Consider the following 20,771-nt stretch of genomic DNA (forward strand, 5'->3'; position numbering starts at 1 on the left):
TCTCGCCCGGCTAGTTTTTTGTGTTTTTTAGTAGAGACAGGGTTTCACTGTGTTAGCCAGGATGGTCTCGATCTCCTGACCTCATGATCCGCCTGTCTCGGCCTCCCAAAGTGCTGGGATTACAGGCTTGAGCCACCGCGCCCGGCCACATGACCACATTTAAGTCTTTAATCCATCTTGAATTAACTTTTGTAAAAGATATAAGGAAGGGATCCAGTTTCAGCTTTCTACATATGGCTAGCCAGTTTTCCCAGCACTATTTATTAAATAGGGAATTCTTTCCCCATTTCTTCTTTTTCTCAGGTTTATCAAAGATCAGATAGCTGTAGTTGTGTGGTATTATTTCTGAGGGCTCTGTTCTGTTCCATTGGTCTCTATCTCTGTTTTGGTACCAGTACCATGCTGTTTTGGTTACTGTAGCCTTGTAGTAAAATTAAGTTTCTAATAATTGCTGTTTAGCAATCAGATGATGGTATTCCTGAAAATATAACAATTGGCTCTTTGGAGGTATGAGGTGGCTCTAGATACTTTTTTCTTTGAGACAGCTCTGACACCTCACTGAAACATGATCCGCAGTTTATTACAGTATGGGATTAAACATAAAGTAATAATTTTTGTACCTCTTGCACTAAGTATATTTACTAAAGTATTAAAAAAATTTTACCAAGGAAAGTTTAAATCTCATTTTTTTCATGGCTCCAGTCAAGAATTAAAACATGTTTGTTTATACATTATGGACTAATTAACATGTTCAACATGTTATATATGCATATAAAGTAAGCAGAACATATTTTAGATCACTGTTACAATGAGTAGCGCCAATAAAAAAGTGGAAAATAAGATTCATAAAATTTTTGAAATAAGAACTACCATTTACTTGATAGCAACCATTGTCAACACAATTAAGATAAGATACAGAGGATTAACTTATTGTTTTTATAGGGCTAACACAATACACATAATGCTAACTCTGTCATAGTTAAATATCTAAAAATAACAATTCTCCACTTCCTGTTTCTCTGCAAAGAACTATCTGTTCAATGCCAAGAATATTCCTACCACCTCCTGTCTTTTTCCCCCTATAAATTTCTTTCAGCTTCATAACTACTCCTGCATTCTTGTTAATCATTTGCCTTAGTCAGGAAAAGAGGTTTCCACTTTCATTAAGTCTGAGCTGGGTTCTGGCTCTAAAAACCTAAAACTATGAAAAGAAAGGTTATTTGGTATACTACAGGAAATACCATTATTTTTAAAAGCTACGTAGAAATTTTTTAAAGCTAAAAATTATTTACTTTTAAGGCAGAAAATTAAAACAATAAACAAGAATTTAAAAGAAAAAGTATCTCATTCTTGACAAACACTATTAATATTTGCAATAGGTAGATGGATGAACAGATAGATATTATAGATAGACATGTATACAAAGATATTCTTAGAATGCTGTATAACATTTTTATCATCTTATATCTTTTTGCTTAATATTTCATAACTACATTTTGTATGTTAGCTATAAATATTCTTTCTGATTCTTTGAATATTATATTGTACATATGTGTTATAAAGCAATTCACTTAATTTTTGGTTGCATACATTGTTTTCCAATATTTAGAGTTATGGATAACACTATGGTTTTAGAAATCTTGTATGCTAATGTCTATATACATCTTTGATTGTCATCTTCGACTGATTGTAATATGTGGACTTTCTGGGCCATAAAGTGTGAATATTCTAAAATTCGCTTGATTATATTGTGAAACTTTATTTAAATTTTTTTTTCATACATCCAGTGAAAATGGCTGATGTCAGTGTTTACTGCCCATGGTTCCTCACATCCATATCTACACAGGAAAACTATTAGTTTGGTATTACCGGCATAATTATCATTAAGAAAGCAGAACTTTTCGTGTGATATATCAAAAGATCATGGCATAGGAGGGGAAAAGGGTAGACTTCAAACAATGTATTTAACACATACTATGAATGTGGTCAAGTTTTTAAATGTCTACTGTATTTATTTTCCCATCTGAAAGAGATGAGTTGTGATAATTATCTTGAGCAATGTTATAAAGATTATAGATAATGTATGTAAAGTGATTTAAACAAAGTTGGTTCTAGGTATATGGTAATTGTTTATAAAGTCCAATAATATATTTAATAAATACTACCCTGAACTGAATCGGATTTCAGCCAAATAAATGCAGCTCCTCAACAGGTGAAACCAACTCTTAAATGATCTAACGTGACCAGTAACTTAACTTCTTCATCACTTTGGCCAATTTTATACATGCTTTTATGAGTTAATAGCAATTTTTAAAATAATTTTCTCATTATCCAACCCTCCATGAAAATCTATTAATGCATTTGCCTTATTCTTTGGAGGGGTTAGTAGGGCAATACTGTCAGTGCTCCTTGGAAAATCTGAAAACAGTCTTCACAATTCAAAAATCACGTGATGAAAGTAAACATAATAGAATTTTTATAATTTATGACATTAAATTTATGTACCCATAAATATGCACATATACTTAAATACATATTTGAAACTATGTATGCACAGTTACGGTTACCTAGGTGCCTCTAATACTTGGGAATCATGATTGAAACAGAAGATGCAATTTGAATTAATTATTTTATAAAGACATATCTTTGAGAGCTACATCTCTGTGAACATTTGAAATGAAAATTTTGTATGATATTTCCATTTCGAAGCAGCTAATTTCTTCAGGTGTAAATCCCTTTGTTCCTATGGGCATTTGTCTTTTTCTCCACACGGTAGCTGTTCTATTTGAGGACTCTAATTTCTTACTTACAGTAGTATGATAAGAACCTAACTGCATTTCCCGCCTTTAACTTATCTAGTCTCTAATAGATCCTGTCCTCGGGATAAGAAACCACCAGCCCATATCTAGTCTTCAATTTTTTTTTTTTTTTTTTTTTTTGGCAGGAAGGAGTTTTAATAGTGACCACTGGAACTGTAACACACACGAACAGGGCATGCATTCCCCACATCACAATGGCCCCAAGAATCCCGTTTCTTTACCCAGTTAATGGTATCTCTTTGGTCCATAAAGATTTCATTTTGCTGTCTTTATCCCACAGTCTCACCAGAGTAATCTTGCTGTTTTCAAATTTGATCCGTCTAATTTGTTTCTCAAGAATGCTCACTAACTCCTAATTAGTTTCCTGTATATGCTTACATGTCAATAAGAATATTTAGTCTACCTTTAAATTTTGTTTCCTCAGGGAAAAAAAGGGAACTAACATCAAGGACCTACTGTAATTATACAGACATTGTGTTAAACACTTCACATTACAAACGTTTTTGGTCCACATAACAATCCTGTATTTTGTTTTATATATGCACATACATGCACACACACTCATTTAAAAAATAAAGACACAGGTTAAGTCACTTTGTCCAAGGACATAAGTTGGAATGTGGCAAAGCTGGAACTTAAACACATGCCTACCTCACTTCAAATCTTTTTCTCTTTATAGTATCCCAGTGGAAGAGTGATGGGGATAGGAGTCCTCAAAGCACCAAACATGCATGAGTGCAAGGAGAATTTAATGACTCTAAGTGCTAAATTGAATTAACCATGTTCCATAGCTATCATGTTGACTTTAACAATTTAATGATGTAAGACAATGGACATGAATAACACATGAGAAAGATGCTGTTATAAACGTATTTTAGAAATATTAGACTATGTAGTTACAAAAGCAGTAATATAGGGAGAAGAAAAAACAAAAGGTACTAGAAAACCAGGGAAATACATCATAAAATTAACTCAAAAAAGAATCACTGAGAAAGGATTGATAGGAAGGGATTTTCAGAAAACACAAATGGCCCTCTGAAAGCGGTCTGAGTATACAAAAGGATTGAAGGCTAAAGATGCTGATGACATAAAATCCATCTCAGGATAGCAGGCTACATTAACTTGATATGCCTTTTAATTTAAGGATAAGTAACTAAGAATAAGCCTTCTGAGAAGAGAAAACTATAAATTGGTAACACATATTCTCATTGCTATCTATCACTTAAAACACCTATTTGTAATTTAAGAATTTTTATTTTCTCAGACAGTTTTTATGCCAGAGAACTGTTACTCACAATAAGGTTTTTCTTTTTTTCTAATGACTTTCTTCAGTTATATAGCAAGTCATTGTTGTAATTTAAAATATTGATGTAAAACAGAGAAATTAATGGTAACTCATTCCTTCTTTTAACAACTAGAAATTCTAGTAGACCATGTAGTGAGCATCACCATTTTTATGCTGGGCTAATGCTCTGACCCCAATAAAGATGAATAAGGAGGCAGTCACTGATCACAAGCAGCCAAACCATCCAGCAGGGAAGGCAATGTGTGCAAATGCATACAATATCCACAATTACTATAAGATGCATTTCTCAAATGGGGTTGAGAACTGCAGAGGCTATGGGAAGAAGAGATCAATGTGATTCTGGAACATCAAGGAAGGCTTTATGAGGTCAGTGAATACAGCACTGTTTATGGAAAAGCGAGACAGATGACCAGAATTCAAGCTGTTCTCTTATCTCCTGTCTGATATTGAAATCTCCATATATCACTTGATTTTTCCATTTGTAATAGGGGATTCATAACTTTTGTCTTACAGGTGAATTGTAGATCTAAATATAAAAGAAAAAATGATTTAAGAAATCATAGAAAAAATGTTATGACTTTGAAATAAGGATTTCTTAAATAGACTACAAAGGGATTAAGAAGCTCTTAATCTTTTTTTTTTTTTTTTTGGCTTCATCAAAAGACACCAGTAAGAGAGTAAAAGAAAAACCTGACAAACTAGAAAAATACCTGAAGATATTTGCAATAATCTGGAAAAATAGACTATGTCCAGAGAATAAAAATCTCTTATAATTGAGTAATAAAAAGACATCAAAAATGGTGAAGTCTTAACAGTTAATATTGCAAGATAGCATGCCATATGCCTGAAAGGTGTTCAACTTTATTAATTATCAGAGAAATGAAAAATAAAGCATAATATGAATTCACCAGAAGAGCTTAAATGAATACAGAAAATTCCAAATGCTGAGAAGGATGAGGAGGACCTAAAATTACAAAGCCAGATAGTGTTAAGTATAATCTGGTAAAAACCACTATGGGAAAACTATTTGGCAATTCTTAATAAAAGCAAGCATAAGCTTTCCTTATGACCCAGAAATTCCATCACTAGAGATATACCTGCCTTAGTTTTCCATTACTGCTATAACAAATTACTGCAAACTTAGTAGTTTAAAGCAACACAAATTTATTGTCTTACAATGTTTTGGATCAAATGTCTGAAGAGGTCTCACTGAGCTAAAATCAAAGTATTTTGTGTTTCTTTTGGAGGCTTTGGGTTAGAAGCTGGTTTTATGACCTTTCCAGCTTCTAGAAGCTCCCTAGAAAATGGCTTCCTAACTCCATCTTTAAGCCAGCAATGTTGGAATTTCTCTCCGTTTTCTCTCTCTCTCTCTCTCAATACATGTACATGCACGCATACACACACACACAAACACACACACACACACACACACACACACACACAGAAAGAGACAGAGAGAGTGAGTACTAGGAAAGGGAAAGGTTTTCTGCTTTTAAGGACTTATGTGGTTAGATTAGTCCCCTGAACAATCTAGGACAATTTCCCAATCTCATAGTCCTTATATTTCTTGGGTTATGTAAGGTCACACATTCAGAGGTTTTAGGAATTAAGAAGTGCATATACTGGGAGAACCATTATTCAGCTACCAGAGTACCCAACAGAAATGTGTAGCAGTGTTCATCTATGTTCATAATATATATTCCTCACCTAAAGGTACTAATATTCATCAACATTAAAATAGATAAACAAATTCTGGTATATTCACACAATGAAATACTGTATATCAAATGAACCTACATCAAAAAGAGGACAGACTTTATTATTCTATTGACATAAATTTCAAAAACAGGCAAAATTAACCAATGCATTAGGAATCATGGTGGGGTTACTCTTGGAGAGGGTGTAACTTATGATTCAAAGAGACCATGGAGTTTCTGAGATGATAAAACTAATATGTTCCTTTACCTGGGCATGGGTTACATTTGCTGAATTTGCAAAAATTATATGTTATATATTTAAATATTATATTAAAACACTGCCTGTTGACTTCACAGAAGAGTAGAATAATAATCAAGTGATATAATGTTGAGAATTTTTTATAGTCATATGCTGTTTGCCAGATGTTTTACTGGTTTTTCATTCTCACATAGGCCATAAGATAAGCATTATTGTCCCCATTTAACAAATAAAGGGGCTAAAAACTAGAAGTGTTAAGTAGCACAGATAATATCAGTGCCTTGATTTAAACCAGCTTTCATACTTCGTAGCCCTTGAATTTCTTTCAATGATGTCTGGACCAGTAGAATCTGCTAGATCTGCATAATTTTTGGAAAGGAACCTAAAATGGGGCAATTTAAGAGTAAGCACCAGAGAATCTGGATGTGTTATTTGACAATAAAAACACAAAGAAAGTCCAAGTCATAAAACAAATCCAGTTCAGTTATTATTCGAGAATTTTAGTGACTAATGCCTATAATCTCAACTGTTTAAGAGGCCAAGGTGGGAGAATCACTTGAGTCCAGGAGTTCAAAACCAGCCTGGGCAACATTAGCCGGGTGTGGTGGTGCACACCTATAGTCCCATCTACTCAGGAAGCTGAGGTGGGAGGATTGCTTCCTGGTAGGTCAAGGCTGCAGTGAGCCGAGATTGCACCACTATACTCCAGAAATTAATAATAATAAAATAATAATTTTAACATGGACAAAATGAATTTTGTTGAGATGTGAAAAGATACCAAACATAGGGAAAGAAATAACCTATTGAGTTTATTTGCTTGAGAACTTTACATCTATTTTCCACATTTTTTGGCCTAACCACCTAACACTGTTAAGAACTCACACTTCTCACAGAGCATATGTTCCTGATAGAGTTCTCACCAGGTTAAAGGATATATTATCCATGCACATCTTCCACATTCCAGTGGTGAACTTCCTGAAAGAGAATCATCTTTGGGATTTTCAATGAAAAATCAGAATTCCTTGGAATTTTTAATTCTAAAAATCATATTATTCTTACAACACAATATCTTTCATATTTTATATTAATTGCCTACTGTTGTATAACAGACTGCCCTCTAATTTATCAGCAGAAAATCAATAATTTTTTTTTTTTTAAATCTAACACAGATTTTGCAAGTCAGGAATCTGGAAGTGGTTCTTCCCCAGGGTCTTTCATCAAGTTTGATGCAAGCTATTTTTTGAAGCTATAGCCTCTGAAAATTTAACTGGATATGGAAGATTTGTGCCCAAGCTCATTTACATATTTGTTGACAGGAGGCTTCGATTTCTGGCCACATGGGTATCTCCTTAGGGTTGTTTACAACATGGCTTTTCTGCACAAGTAGTAGTATGGAAAGAGAGAAAAAAGAAAAGAGAGAGAGAGAGAAAGAGGGTGAGTAGGTCCAGTAACTTTTATAACTAATCTTAGAAGCAGCATACCACCACTTCTGCCATATCATCTTGGCTTCACAGAGCAACTCTTGTACGTGGTAGGCAGGGACTACACTTGTATATTCTGGGAGATGTGTATACTGGGAAGCAAAGAAAAGGCGTGTATACTGAGAGGCAAGGATCACTGGGAACCATCTTGGAAACTCTTTAGTCATTATTATGGATATGTAAATAGTTGTGTTTACAAGGAACTATAGCCTATGCCAAATTTTCAAACACTGGAAAACACCAGCAAGCATTATTAGGTAGTGTTTGAAACATGTAACAGTTCTCCCAACTAGATAAATGGCACTACGCAGACTCACATGGTAAAGAGGCCACCATACTGACACATTCGGCTTCCAAAACCTTGACCCCCCCTTCTTCTTTGGAATAGCATTCATAGGATTTGTATAAGATAGATTAAGCATTTATATTTCTTAATTTTGTTTTATTTATAAGAACGATTCATCATTAAACAGCAGACAGTACCAGATACTCATTTATAACACATTAGCTAGTTACCTACTCCTATTCTGCTCCTAGAAATATTGATTTTGACCTTACATTCCTAATGTCAGTATTTCCTGCTCTTACTTTTTACCTGACATTAAAGGATTTCTTCAAACCTATAATATCTCAATGTCACTTGTTATTCTTTAATACTCACAAGAGAATTACAATGGTTTTTGCCATTTTTTTTTTTTTTTCCAATTTCTTCACTTAATCCTCCTAGGGATTCAGAAAAAATGTACACATTTCCTGAGAAATGCTGGGAAGGAATTCTTGTACAGAAACACTACTGCTCAGTTAGTTATTAGGTTAAGCCTGACAAACTCAGTTTGAGTTATTCAAACTGAGGCATAAATCTCACATTGTCGAGGTTTATTGAGCCAGCTTGTCACCATGCATGGGAAAAACAGGATTTACAGTGGCATTTGTGTTTGTTTTGTCCAAAGTGGTTCTCGGGAGGTTTAGTATTTGTACATTTTATTTAAAAAGGGGAGTGGTGGGAGTGGCAGTGAGACAAGTGATTACATACTTGTGAGTCTATAGCTAGTGCCTAGGAAATTTACATCTTACATAAGATAAGTGAACATTTGAGGAAAAAGGGAATGCAGAAAGCAGATTTCTGAGGGAAGGGTGAAGGAATGATTAATCTCATCTCGTCTTTGTTCTGTACATAGGAAGATAAGCCACTATCCTTTTGAATGTGCCGATTTCTACTTAGCCCTTAAGGAAGAAAAGCCTAATAGTTTTTAGCAATGGAGGAAGTATAATAAGGGTCATCCAGTCTCCCATCCTGCCACAGCCCTGAACTCAGCTTCCAGAGTTTCTCTGCAGTTTCCTTGGCCACGGAGTGGCTTAAAATTTTATTTTTATTTTTCAAGCCCAAACACAAGTTTTTCAGAAAACATAGAGAACACTCAGTTAAATTTGAATTTCAGAGTAAATAAAAATATATATCTATATTTTAGTATAAGTACATACCATGCAATATTTGAGACATACTTATGTTACCAGTCACGAATCCACATGGGTCTGCAGCAACCTCAATTCTTGCCCCCTCAGAAGAAAGAATTCGACTAAGGAGGCATAAGGCAGGAGAGACTGAGGCAAGTTTTAGAGTAGGAATGAAAGTTTACTAAAAAGTTTTAGAGCAGAAACAAAAAGAAGGAAAGCATACTCGGAAAAGGGCCAACTGGGCATGTGAAGGTCAGGTGTGGCTTTTGACATTTTGACTTGGAGTTTTATATGTTGGCATACTTGTGTCCCTTTTCCCATGATTCTTCCCTTAGGGTGGGCCACCTGCACGTGCAGTGGCCTATTCACACTTGAGAGGAGGGCATGCACAGTACGTTTAAGAAGTTATGTGCATGCCTACCTAAGGCTTTCTTCCCTTTTCCAGTGGAATACACCCTGAAGGTCATACTTTGTTATTTTTTCTCTTAATGTGCATGCTGAGTTCCTTTTGGGAAACTGCCTCTCCCTGGGGCCTGTGACCAGTTATCATTTTTAGAAAGGCAGTGTGACAACTGCCAAATCATCACCTGATGATTGCCTGACATTCCTGGTGGGGGCGGGGAGGCCCTCTCCTGCCCGGCTCATTTCTTACTAGCTACCTATTATAACACGCGTACTTGCAGAGTATCCCATCTCCCCTGATTCTTTCTTTGTGGTGAGCTGTCTGCATGTGCAGTGGCCTTCTGGCACTTGGGAGGGTGAGCATGTGTAGTGTGTTTACTGGAGTTGTACACCTGCTCACTTGAGACCTTCTTCCCTTAGGAGTCAAATGTCCCTGGGGGGTCATATGCCAGTTAAACTCTACCATTTTGCCTTTTAATGTGCATACATGAGCTCACTCACCCAACTCCTGACTTCTTATCGGGAAGCTGCTGATCACCAGCATCAGGTACTTCTGTCTATTGGGAGACTGCCTTTCCCTGGCTCAGGCTGCAACCAATTATTATTTTAGAGAGACACTGTAACGACTGCCAGATCATCACTTGATGGTTACCTGACATTTCCAGCAGGGTGAGGGGAGTCCTCTCCTGTCCTGCTCATGTCTGACTAGCTACCTAGTCTGTTACAAGTTATATTTAAAAAATGATGTTTATATGAAAATCAAATTTAACTGGACATCCTGTATTTTTATTTGCTTAATCTGGCAACCCAAACAGACCAACATCCTGAGACAATGTGATATACATTTACAGTAGGTTTTTCTTCAAGTTGCATAGTCTACTACCTTCTGGTGTTATACTGTCTTTAATACTTGGATTAATCTTTTTTCAAGTATTTGTCCATTTATTCGATCCTTTGAAACACAGTATTACTTCCCCTGGATCCTATACTAACTTGTGTTGGTCTCTGAATTCCAGTTATTTTTAATTCTTTTTGACAAGAACTGAATCCTCCTGTGTCCACAATCACTCACCGGAGAATATAGTGGACAGGAAATGTCATGCAGAACTACAACAAAATTCTTGACTCAGTAAAATCCTTCCCTATTCAATTTTTTAAATTACCGAGTACTGTCCACTAGGTGGCACTATGCCTGACTTTATTGCACAATCTGATCACTTGTTCTGTTGGACTTAGAATGATCTATCTAAACTCCTTTTTGGTTTGGTTTTCTTCCAGTTTAGAAGGAAATTTTAGAAAGTTTAGAAAGATCCACCTTAGTCAGCAGGGATAACCTGGTCTCAGCAGTCTTGTTCTTCCTCCAACCTTTCTCAGCTATGTCTACGTCCACTTTTATGACATCAAAAAAAAAAAAAGAAAGAAAGAAAGAAAAAAGAAAAAAGCCAAAGAGATGTCTGTACGAGTTACAATGGGGTGGACCAGGAGGCAGTCAAAGTAAAAGTATAGAGTTTGTATTTTTTTAGTTAGTAATTCTAGACACTTTCCCAATCAAAGGTCAAACTTTGATTATGCTGAAACCAAAAAAACCAGCCTGAGTACTTTGAGATTAGGGAAGAAAGCCAACACACTTCTTACCACTGCTGTCATAAAACTTGCAGTCAAGGGGAGAAGGCAGCTTCCCACCTCAAAGACAGGACCAGAGTTCAGACTGCAAATATGACCCCAAACAGTTCTTCAAAGGAAAAATGTTTAGGCAAGAGCAGCTTGCAGAAGTACAGGTTCAAATTTGGAAAAGAGAAACAGAGACATTGAAAGCAAGACCTGCAAAGGGTTTAGATCATTTCATACTTCAGTGGGCAAAAGACCTCAGCAGGGCATTTACATGCTGGTAACAGGGTTTGTGTACGGAAAGAGAAGGTCCATTTAGAGGTCGATATACAAAGCTTATATTCATTACTTTTCCATTGCTATGTTTCTCATCCGTTGCAGGCCCTGGACATAGGGATCTGTCTGGAGAAACATTTAGCTAGTAAAATATATTTAAAGTATAGATTCTAAAGCCAGATTGCATAGGTCTAAATCCAGTTTTGTAATTTACTGTCTGTGTGGTCTTAAGAAATGTATTCCTCTTTCTACGATGCTTCATCTGGTTCATGAGAGGGCTGAATGGATTACATAGAAAAGTATGTGGCACATAAGAACTAAGTATTAGTTGCTAATATTATTATTGTTATTATATTTGTTATTTAGTCCATAGGAGCCTCTTATGATGTGTCCCTGTGCAGTGGGAATATAAAACAAGCCAAAGGGAACTCATTCTTCTCAAGTGGCCAATATGTGTGAAGCAGTTAAGAGCTTTACTTCCAACATCTTTAGTGTTTATAACCATCAAGAAAGGTAGGTAGTATTGTTACTGGAAATGGGTCTCAATCCAGACCCCTAGAGAGGGTTCTTGGATTTTGCACAAGAAAGTATTCAGGGCAAGTCCATAGAGTATAGTGAGAGCAAGTTTATCAGGAAAGTAAAGGAATGAAAGAAAGGCCACTCTATAGACAGAGAAGCCCAGAGGGCTGCTTGTTGCCCATCTTTATGGTTATTTCTTGATGATATGCTAAACAAAGTGTAGATTACTCATGCCTCCCCTTTTTAGGGTAAGGCATAGTGTAACTTCCTGATGTTGCCATGGCATTTGTAAACTGTCATGGCGCTGGAGTGAGTGTAGCAGTGAGGACGACCGGAGGCCATTCTCGTGGCCATCTTGGTTTGGGTGGATTTGGGCTGACTTCTTTAGTGCAACCTGTTTTATAAGCAAGGTCTTTATGACCTTCATCTTGTGCTGACCTCCTATTTCATCCTGTGACTTAGAATGCCTTAACAATCCGAGAACCTAGCCTAGTAAGTCTCAGCCTTATTTTACCTAGCACCTATTCAAGATGGAGTTGCTCTGGTTCAAACACCACTGACAGTATCATCCCCATTTGACAGATAAGAAAACTGAAGTTTAGAAAGGAGAAGTAACTAGATGAAGGTTCCATAGCTAGAAAGTGATGGGGTAAGAATTTAAATACTACTCTGTCATATATGAAAGCTTCTGTTTTATTTAACACAGCTGGAAAAATTCTCAAAAAGTAGGCATTTTAACTTTTTATGGATCTCAAAAAGCAGATGGTGGTCTTCTTGTGAGGAAACTAGTCTCAGACACACATTTATTCCATCTTTCATTGTTATGGCATTCCCTGGTGCTGGTTCTAAAGAAACTGGCTAGTTGAAACTCCTGTACAAAAAATGATGGCAGGAGTGGGGGTGGGGGGAATTAAAAATGGCCCCATTAAGCCATGGTTGCTTCCTTTCTAGCTCCAGGGAATATAAAGGTGTAAAAATGAATTAGACAGTACGACAAAGATCTCACAGATACGTTTGTAGCTGACAGCTTTATTTAACAAAAACATTTGGACCTTCCCATTTTCCGTATGGACCGAAGCTTTGCTCTGAATGCATATCACATAGATATTCAGGATATTATTAAATCAAAAGATTATATAAAGTACTGAAATTGGTAATAGAGCTTTCAGACAGGGATATATATAATCCCTAGAAAGAGACTTTCTTTTTTGGGTTTCCCATTAATAGAATCATATTAAATGCCTAGGGCAGAAAGAGATGTGAGAAATTGTTTAAATTTCCTTTCCTTTTATGTAGACAATTCCAGTGTTTTGTTTTAATGGGTAATTACATATCTTAAGTCAGAGTTCGTTACATCTTTGTTCTTCATTTGATAACTTATAAATGAGACATGTTTAAGACAGAATATACTCTATGACATTCTAATAAAGCATTCATGGGCTTCCACTCACCACTGCTGCTGCTGCCGCTGCTACTGCTCCTAACTCTCCACATTATTAAATTCATACTACATGCTGACTTTTGCTGGGTACTTTACTTAGGTGAGTTGTCTCATTAGCACTTGTAAGAGCCCTACAGGTAAAGACATTGAAGCTTAGATTGTTAGAAGAGTCTTCTAGTAGAATAGTTCATCTTTTAGGCTCTCTGAGAGTTGAGTTTGGGCTCCACTAAATTACCTAAAAATTACTCTGGGTAATTTGACCCACTTGAATCCTCAACGCCTTCATCTATTAAATGGAAATAATAGTGTTTGCCTCATTGGGAGAGTTGTTATAATATTGAGTAACATGTTAAAGAGAAAGCACTATGCACAAAGAACAAATGTTACTTATGATTGCTTAATGTGAAATGTGACCTGTCTTAGGCCACGCAACTTTGATGTAACTAAGCAGAGGCCACTAGCCCACAAAAATTGGATAAATGATGTCTGGTAACAGTATGCTAGGCCTGAAAATATTAGAGTCAGTTGTGTTAAACCATAAACTATCTAATCAGAGTAGAAATCTTATTGCATCTTGAATGGGGATGAGGGATCAAGTCAAACCCAGAGAATTGCAGGAGTTGAGGAGAAGGTCATGTAAGGGCACCTGCTCGTTAGAAGGCAGCTTGAATCCTCCCTGCCTGGTTAAGCCCCTCATAACATCAGAAGCCATCACTAATGAACAGATCCCTGATACTACCCATATGTTGGCATTTGATATATATTGCATCTTTAACCAGAAGAATTTTGCTTATTGTTTTCATGTCTTTCCAAAGAATAAATAAATCTTTACTGAAAAATGTTCACATTTAGCAAAATAAAGGATTATATGGAGGAGCAAACTATTTTTTGCAAGAATTATTAATATTCATTTGGGAGTTTCTCTTAGCAATAACCATACATATGAACATAAATAGTTTGATGTGTTTATGGCTGTATATATAGTACATTTACATGTTAAGTGTATATGTGTGTAACTATGTGTATGTAAGTGGGTTGACTGCTAGTCCCTTATGCATATGCATTAGATTTCTGTTAACAGACTTTTTTCATAGCTGTATGTTTATTATGCGTATTTGCAATTTCAAACATAATTTATATTAATAACTATATTTTTCTTAATTATTACATTTTGATTATCATATTCATTACAATTTGGTATATACATAAGGAAATTGAGGCTTAGGAATTTTAAGTGACTTATCTCAGATTATATCTGTATATGTTCATGTATGTACAGTGGAAATGAAATCCTATGGCTTTTTAGTTTATGCTACACGAAGCCTCTCTCACTCATACCTTACTATTTTCACTCAAGTTAAAAAACAAACAAACAACAACAACAAAAAAAACTAAGTCCCTCCCTCTCTGTCTCTCTCTCTCCCCCTCTACCTTTCTCTCTGTAAAGTGTGTAATTAGGGTTTTTACAGAATAATAGACAGTCTTATGACATTCTTGTCACATACCTATATAGATATATGTAAATGTATGTATAAAACCACATGAAATCTATCATGCTTTGTTTTCAATCAAAGCTGAAATAACCATCTAATTTAGATTAGCATTAATTTAACAGTCATTTATCTATCACATATATCATGTATTCTGATAAGGTATGACCTTATCAATAAAAATGCTACTGTCTCTAATGATCAGTAATACTGAGCTTTGTTTCATATGCTTGTTGGCTGCAGGCATGTCTTCTTTAGAAAAGTGTCTGTTCATGTCCTTTGCCCCCTGTTAATGGGGTTATTGGTTTTTCGCTTGTAAATTTGTTTAAGTTCCTTACAGATGCTGGATATTAGACCTTTGTCAGATGCAGAGTTTGCAAATATTTTCTCCCATTCTGTAGGTTGCCTGTTTACTCTGTTGATAGTTTCTTTTGCTGTGCAGAATCTCTTCAGTTTAATTAGATCTCATTTGTCAATTTTTGCTTCTGTTGCAATTGCTTTTGGCATCTTTGTTATGAAATCTTTGACATTATTTTACCAATAAAACAAACCTGCCTATGTACCCTTGAAGCCAAAATAAATTTTTTAAATGTTACTCTGATGACATAATTTTGATAGTAAAGTAATATTTAATGTGCTATAGAAATACAGAGCATGAAGTGGCTCTTTGATGACTTTTATCATGATGGCTTTAGGAGACTGGATTCACCTAATATATTTGATCACAAACAAATGGCTCCCATTCCCTTTTAATAAAAAGCCCGTGACTAAGACTATTTAGTTCAGATAATATATAATCTACCATTTTTCCCTAGGATAGTCTATATAATTCCAAAGGTGCTCATTAAATGGTGGTGAATAACTGTTTATTATCTACAATTGTTAAGTACTCAAACGCTATATTATCATATATTAGCATTGAGCTAAAAGGTTCATTTTAAAGTTTATAATTTAAATTCTTTATTTTTATAGATGAGGAAACTGATACGTGATGAGAAATTAATTCACCAAGGTCACAAATTCAAAGAGATCTCAAACAACATTAATATGAAAGAAACCAATCTGCTTGTCAAAAAAGAGCAAATGATTCCATACTTAAAGTATAAAGAAATTTGATTCAGTTAAATTCAAAATTTAGCTGAATACTATTAGCTTCTTGATTTATAATTTTAATGAATTATTAAAATAAATATGATAATCATCTATTCCTAACACTACTTATCTGATTTTTGCAAATGTCTCCTGTGAGCATTTGTATTTACTTTTGGTGAAATTTAGATCTATGGGTGTTAAAAGCATGGAATAGTTTACCTGACATATAATATGTGTTAACTATAACAGCATTACTCATTGTACTGACAGGAGTCACTAATTTATGTAAAGAATGCTAAATAAATGATACTGACAGGGAAAAAAAAAAAAGGTTGTGAGGCTGAAGAATAGCAACACTATTTACTAGTAAGAGTATTAGCTCTGGAAGTTTCCTTTAGTGACTTATTAGAATCAAACTCTATAATATATCTATGTTTAATGTCTGCCAATGTCTCTATATACAATATTAGATATCTTATATATTGACAATCGCTATTCCTGAATTGAAGTAGCTTTTGGAGTCCAAAAAATTGTGCCACTCAATTCAAAGCTTTCAAATGATAAAACTAATACTCTAGTTAAGAGCAGTGTGTAGGAGGGATAAGTAGCCTTAATACAAAAGACTTATAAGAGATCTCAAGGGTTGTTTGCAAGGTAATTAATCAATCATATGCATGTAGAAGCACTTCTGAACACTATTTAACAACATAGCACTTAACGGCTTTGAATAATTTCCTGCAATCAATTTTAAAAGAATCCTTATTACAGTATTTTAAATTTTCACACTACAAAATAACAAACGATTCTACAGAGGCTTAACTTTTTTAAGCAATAATTCAATTTATTTTTTATTTAACTTTTTTAGAGACGGATTCTCGCTATGTTGACCAGGCTGGAGTGTAGGCATAATCATAAGTATGTTGCAGTCTTGAACTCAAGTGATTCCCACCTCAGCCTCCTGAGTAGCTGGGACTGCAGGTGCATGCCATCATGCCCTGCTTTTCTACTTTGGTTTTATTACTGGTACCCATCAATCCACTCAATTTTGAAAGTATAATGAAATTCGATTCAAATTAAAGTTGCAATGTGTCTTTTCCACTGAGTATTACAAAACAACTGAATGTAATTTAACTACAATACTGACTTGCTAACTAAATCTTTAAAAAATTAGATATTTATCAAAGCACAAATTAATTTTGGATCCCAGAAAAGAGTTTTGTATTTAGAAAATAGGAGAGAAGTAGATTTTAGGTTGTTTCAAAATATATAAGAGGGACTGACTTTACAAAAAGAAATGGAAGGAGGCATAACTTGAAAGAAAGATACACCGGGCAATTGTTTCGAGAATGGTTTTATTTCCATTATAGTTTCTTACACATAGGTGGCCATACATTAGTAGTTCTCCCTTTCCTGGGAATTTAAACATAGTAAGAATTCAGTAATCTCTATTAAATAAATGCACAAAACAGACATAGTCACTATCATTAAAAGTATTTAAATATAAATGAGGGAATTGATATAAATTATATCAGGGCCTTTCCTGGCAGTCACATCTCTGCTAATTGGTTTCTGAGAAACAATAACTTTGCCTTTTCCATCTGTGTTAAACAGAATCTTACTGGTGCTATCTTAGCCATCTTTCCTATGAGGTTAAGATTTTTATCTCGAAGACAAGGAGCTCTTGATAGTGAGCAAATTTATTATTTAGGTTCAGGTAAGATCTCCGGCCACCTGGAAAGCTGTGAATACACACATGCACACACACTCCACTCATAATATACAATGGCACATGCAGGACAGGGAGGTTGGAGTGAGTCGAGATCACAGCACTGCACTCCAGGCTGGGCAATATGGTGAGACCCTGTTTCAAAAAAAAAAAAAATTAAACGGGAAAAAGAAAGGGAAGAATGGGGAAACCACACAATCACTGGTTCATACTACTGATGAAATCTAACTTGTTGGACATTGAGAAAAACCAGAGTTGAAAACTGTTTTAAATAGAAACTGAATCTTCTCTCTGAAATCATTATCTTGTCATTGTTCTGTGTGGTCTCTGGTTCTGAATTCTGGAAAGTTTTTCTTTACTGTTTATCCTCCATGGAGACCTGAATTGACTTTTGGAAAGGGAGTGTGTAGCATTCACAAGCTGCGGCTTATCAGTGAATTTTTGGGGATCTGAGGACTGTTTTCTACTCTTGGGTTTTTTGGGCAACGCAAATTCCCTAAAAAACTTCTGAGGCACTTAATCCATTTGCTTTCATTGGCATCATGTTAACATGTAGTCCATCAATATGACCAGAATTCTCCCTTAAACGCAGATATCAAATCTGTATATTTCTTTGCTGTTTTAATTCCATGTCCTTTCTCCTTCATTCTTAATCTGGATTTTGCCAATAACTTAAGCCTGTTGTTCAATTAATAATTGTTACTACGTCTCTAGTACTCAAAACATTTTAAATACAAAAGCAATGAAATAATTTTCAAACTATGCAAAGCCCCCAATTTTCCAAACTCTTTCTAAATTCCTTCTATTTAAGCACTCAAAGCAGCCAACTATAGACAAAACTAATCCTTTTCACTTAATGTCTTTCTTAAAATGGCAAATAATAGCTATTACACACTAATAATCTGGCTTTTTGATACCTTTGCTCCGTGAGCTATAGGCTTATGGGAATTTGGTCTGCTTTTCAAATTCTTATAAGCAAAAGCTTTACCAGGTATTTTACTTCTGAATTAAATGAGACTTCATTTTTGCAGGCTCCTATTCACACTTCCTTGTAACCTACCAATGCCACATAGTTTATAGGTTTGCTGTGGCAACATCTTGCTTCAAAGTGCCAATTTCTATATTATTTAGCAGAGGATACTCTGCAATAATAAATAGATGAAAAATGTATAATGGCTGAAACAGTAGTCTGAGGTGAATGTTTCTGGTCTGTAGGCAGTTCTTTTCTTTTCAGAGACCTGATTTCATCTGACTCCCCATCCTCTATGTTCTTTCCATAGAACGTGGGCTGAGATGATGGGGTTTTCTAAATATACAATCGTGTATCTGCAAAGAGGGACAATTTGACTTCTTCCTTTCCTAACTGAATACCCTTGATTTCTTTCTCTTGCCTGATTGCCCTAGCCAGAACTTCCAACACTATGTTGAATAGGAGTGGTGAGAGAGGGCATCCCTGTCTTGTGCCAGTTTTCAAAGGGAATGCTCCCAGTTTTTGCCCATTCAGTATGATATTAGCTGTGGGTTTGTCATAAATAGCTCTTATTATTTTGAGATACGTTCCATCAATACCGAACTTATTGAGTGTTTTTAGCATGAAGGGCTGTTGAATTTTGTCAAAGGCCTTTTCTGCATCTATTGAGATAATTATGTGGTTTCTGTCTTTGGTTCTGTTTATATGCTGGATTACGTTTATTGATTTGCGAATGTTGAACCAGCCTTGCATCCCAGGGATGAAGCCCACTTGATCATGGTGGATAAGCTTTTTGATGTGCTGCTGGATTCGATTTGCCAGTATTTTATTGAGGATTTTTGCATCGATATTCATCAGGGATATTAGTCTAAAATTCTCTTTTGTGGTTGTATCTCTGTCAGGCTTTGGTATCAGGATGATGCTGGCCTTGTAAAATGAGTTAGGGAGGATTCCCTCTTTTTCTATTGATTGGAATAGTTTCAGAAGGAATGATACCAACTCCTCCCTGTACCTCTGGTAGAATTCAGCTGTGAATCCGTCTGGTCCTGGACTTTTTTTGGTTGGTAGGCTATTAATTATTGCCTCAATTTCAGAGCCTGCTATTGGTCTATTCAGGGATTCATCTTCTTCCTGGTTTAGTCTTGGGAGAGTGTAAGTGTCCAGGAAATTACCCATTTCTTCTAGGTTTCCTCATTTATTTGTGTAGAGGTGTTTATAGTATTCTCTGATGGTAGTTTGTATTTCTGTGGGGTCGGTAGTGATATCCCCTTTATCACTTTTTATTGCGTCTATTTGATACTTCTCTCTTTTCTTCTTTATTAGTCTTGCTAGCGGTCTATCAATTTTGTTGATCTTTTCAAAAAACCAACTCCTGGATTCATTGATTTTTTGGAGGGTTTTTTGTGTCTCTATCTCCTTCAGTTCTGCTCTGATCTTAGTTATTTCTTGCCTTCTGCTAGCTTTTGAATGTGTTTGCTCTTGCTTCTCTAGTTCTTTTAATTGTGATGTTAGGGTGTCGATTTTAGATCTTTCCTGCTTTCTCTTGTGGGCATTTAGTGCTATAAATTTCCCTCTACACACTGCTTTAAATGTTCTCCTGTTACTGTATCAAAGAATGTGGATCTCAGCATGATAGAAATAAAAAGGGTACTTTATTCTGGTAAAGATACAGAGATGTTTATAGACATTGTTTTGTTGTATTTATCACTGATTGTAAATTTTAGTGAAAGAATTACTGCTTTTGTATTGATGGAAACCAATTTTATAGCTCTGGCTTTAAAACAAATAATTCTATTCAGTTTTGTTGAAATGTAAAATGATATAAATGAGAAAAAAGATATTTCTATAGTAACTGTAAAACCCAAAGATGATGATAATTTTTAAATTGACGTAGTATTATTGTCAGGCAAGTTTGGCAGGACAAACCTGCAATACTGGTTATAGGACATAAAAAGTGAGGGATGGTGAATTCTTTTTTTTTTTGAGATGGAGTCTCACTGTGTTGCCCAGGCTGGAGTGCAGTGGTGCCATCTGGGCTCACTGCAAGCTCCGCCTCCCGGATTCACACCATTCTCCTGCCTCAGCCTCCCCGGTAGCTGGGACTACAGGCGCCCGCCACCTCGCCCGGCTAGTTGTTTTTAAGTAGAGATGGGGTTTCACCGTGTTAGCCAGGATGGTCTCGATCTCCTGACCTCGTGATCTGCCCGTCTCGGCCTCCCAAAGTGCTGGG

This window comes from Colobus angolensis, unplaced genomic scaffold, assembly GCF_000951035.1.
Source record: "Colobus angolensis palliatus isolate OR3802 unplaced genomic scaffold, Cang.pa_1.0 Scaffold179, whole genome shotgun sequence".
In the NCBI taxonomy this organism is placed as follows: domain Eukaryota; kingdom Metazoa; phylum Chordata; class Mammalia; order Primates; family Cercopithecidae; genus Colobus; species Colobus angolensis.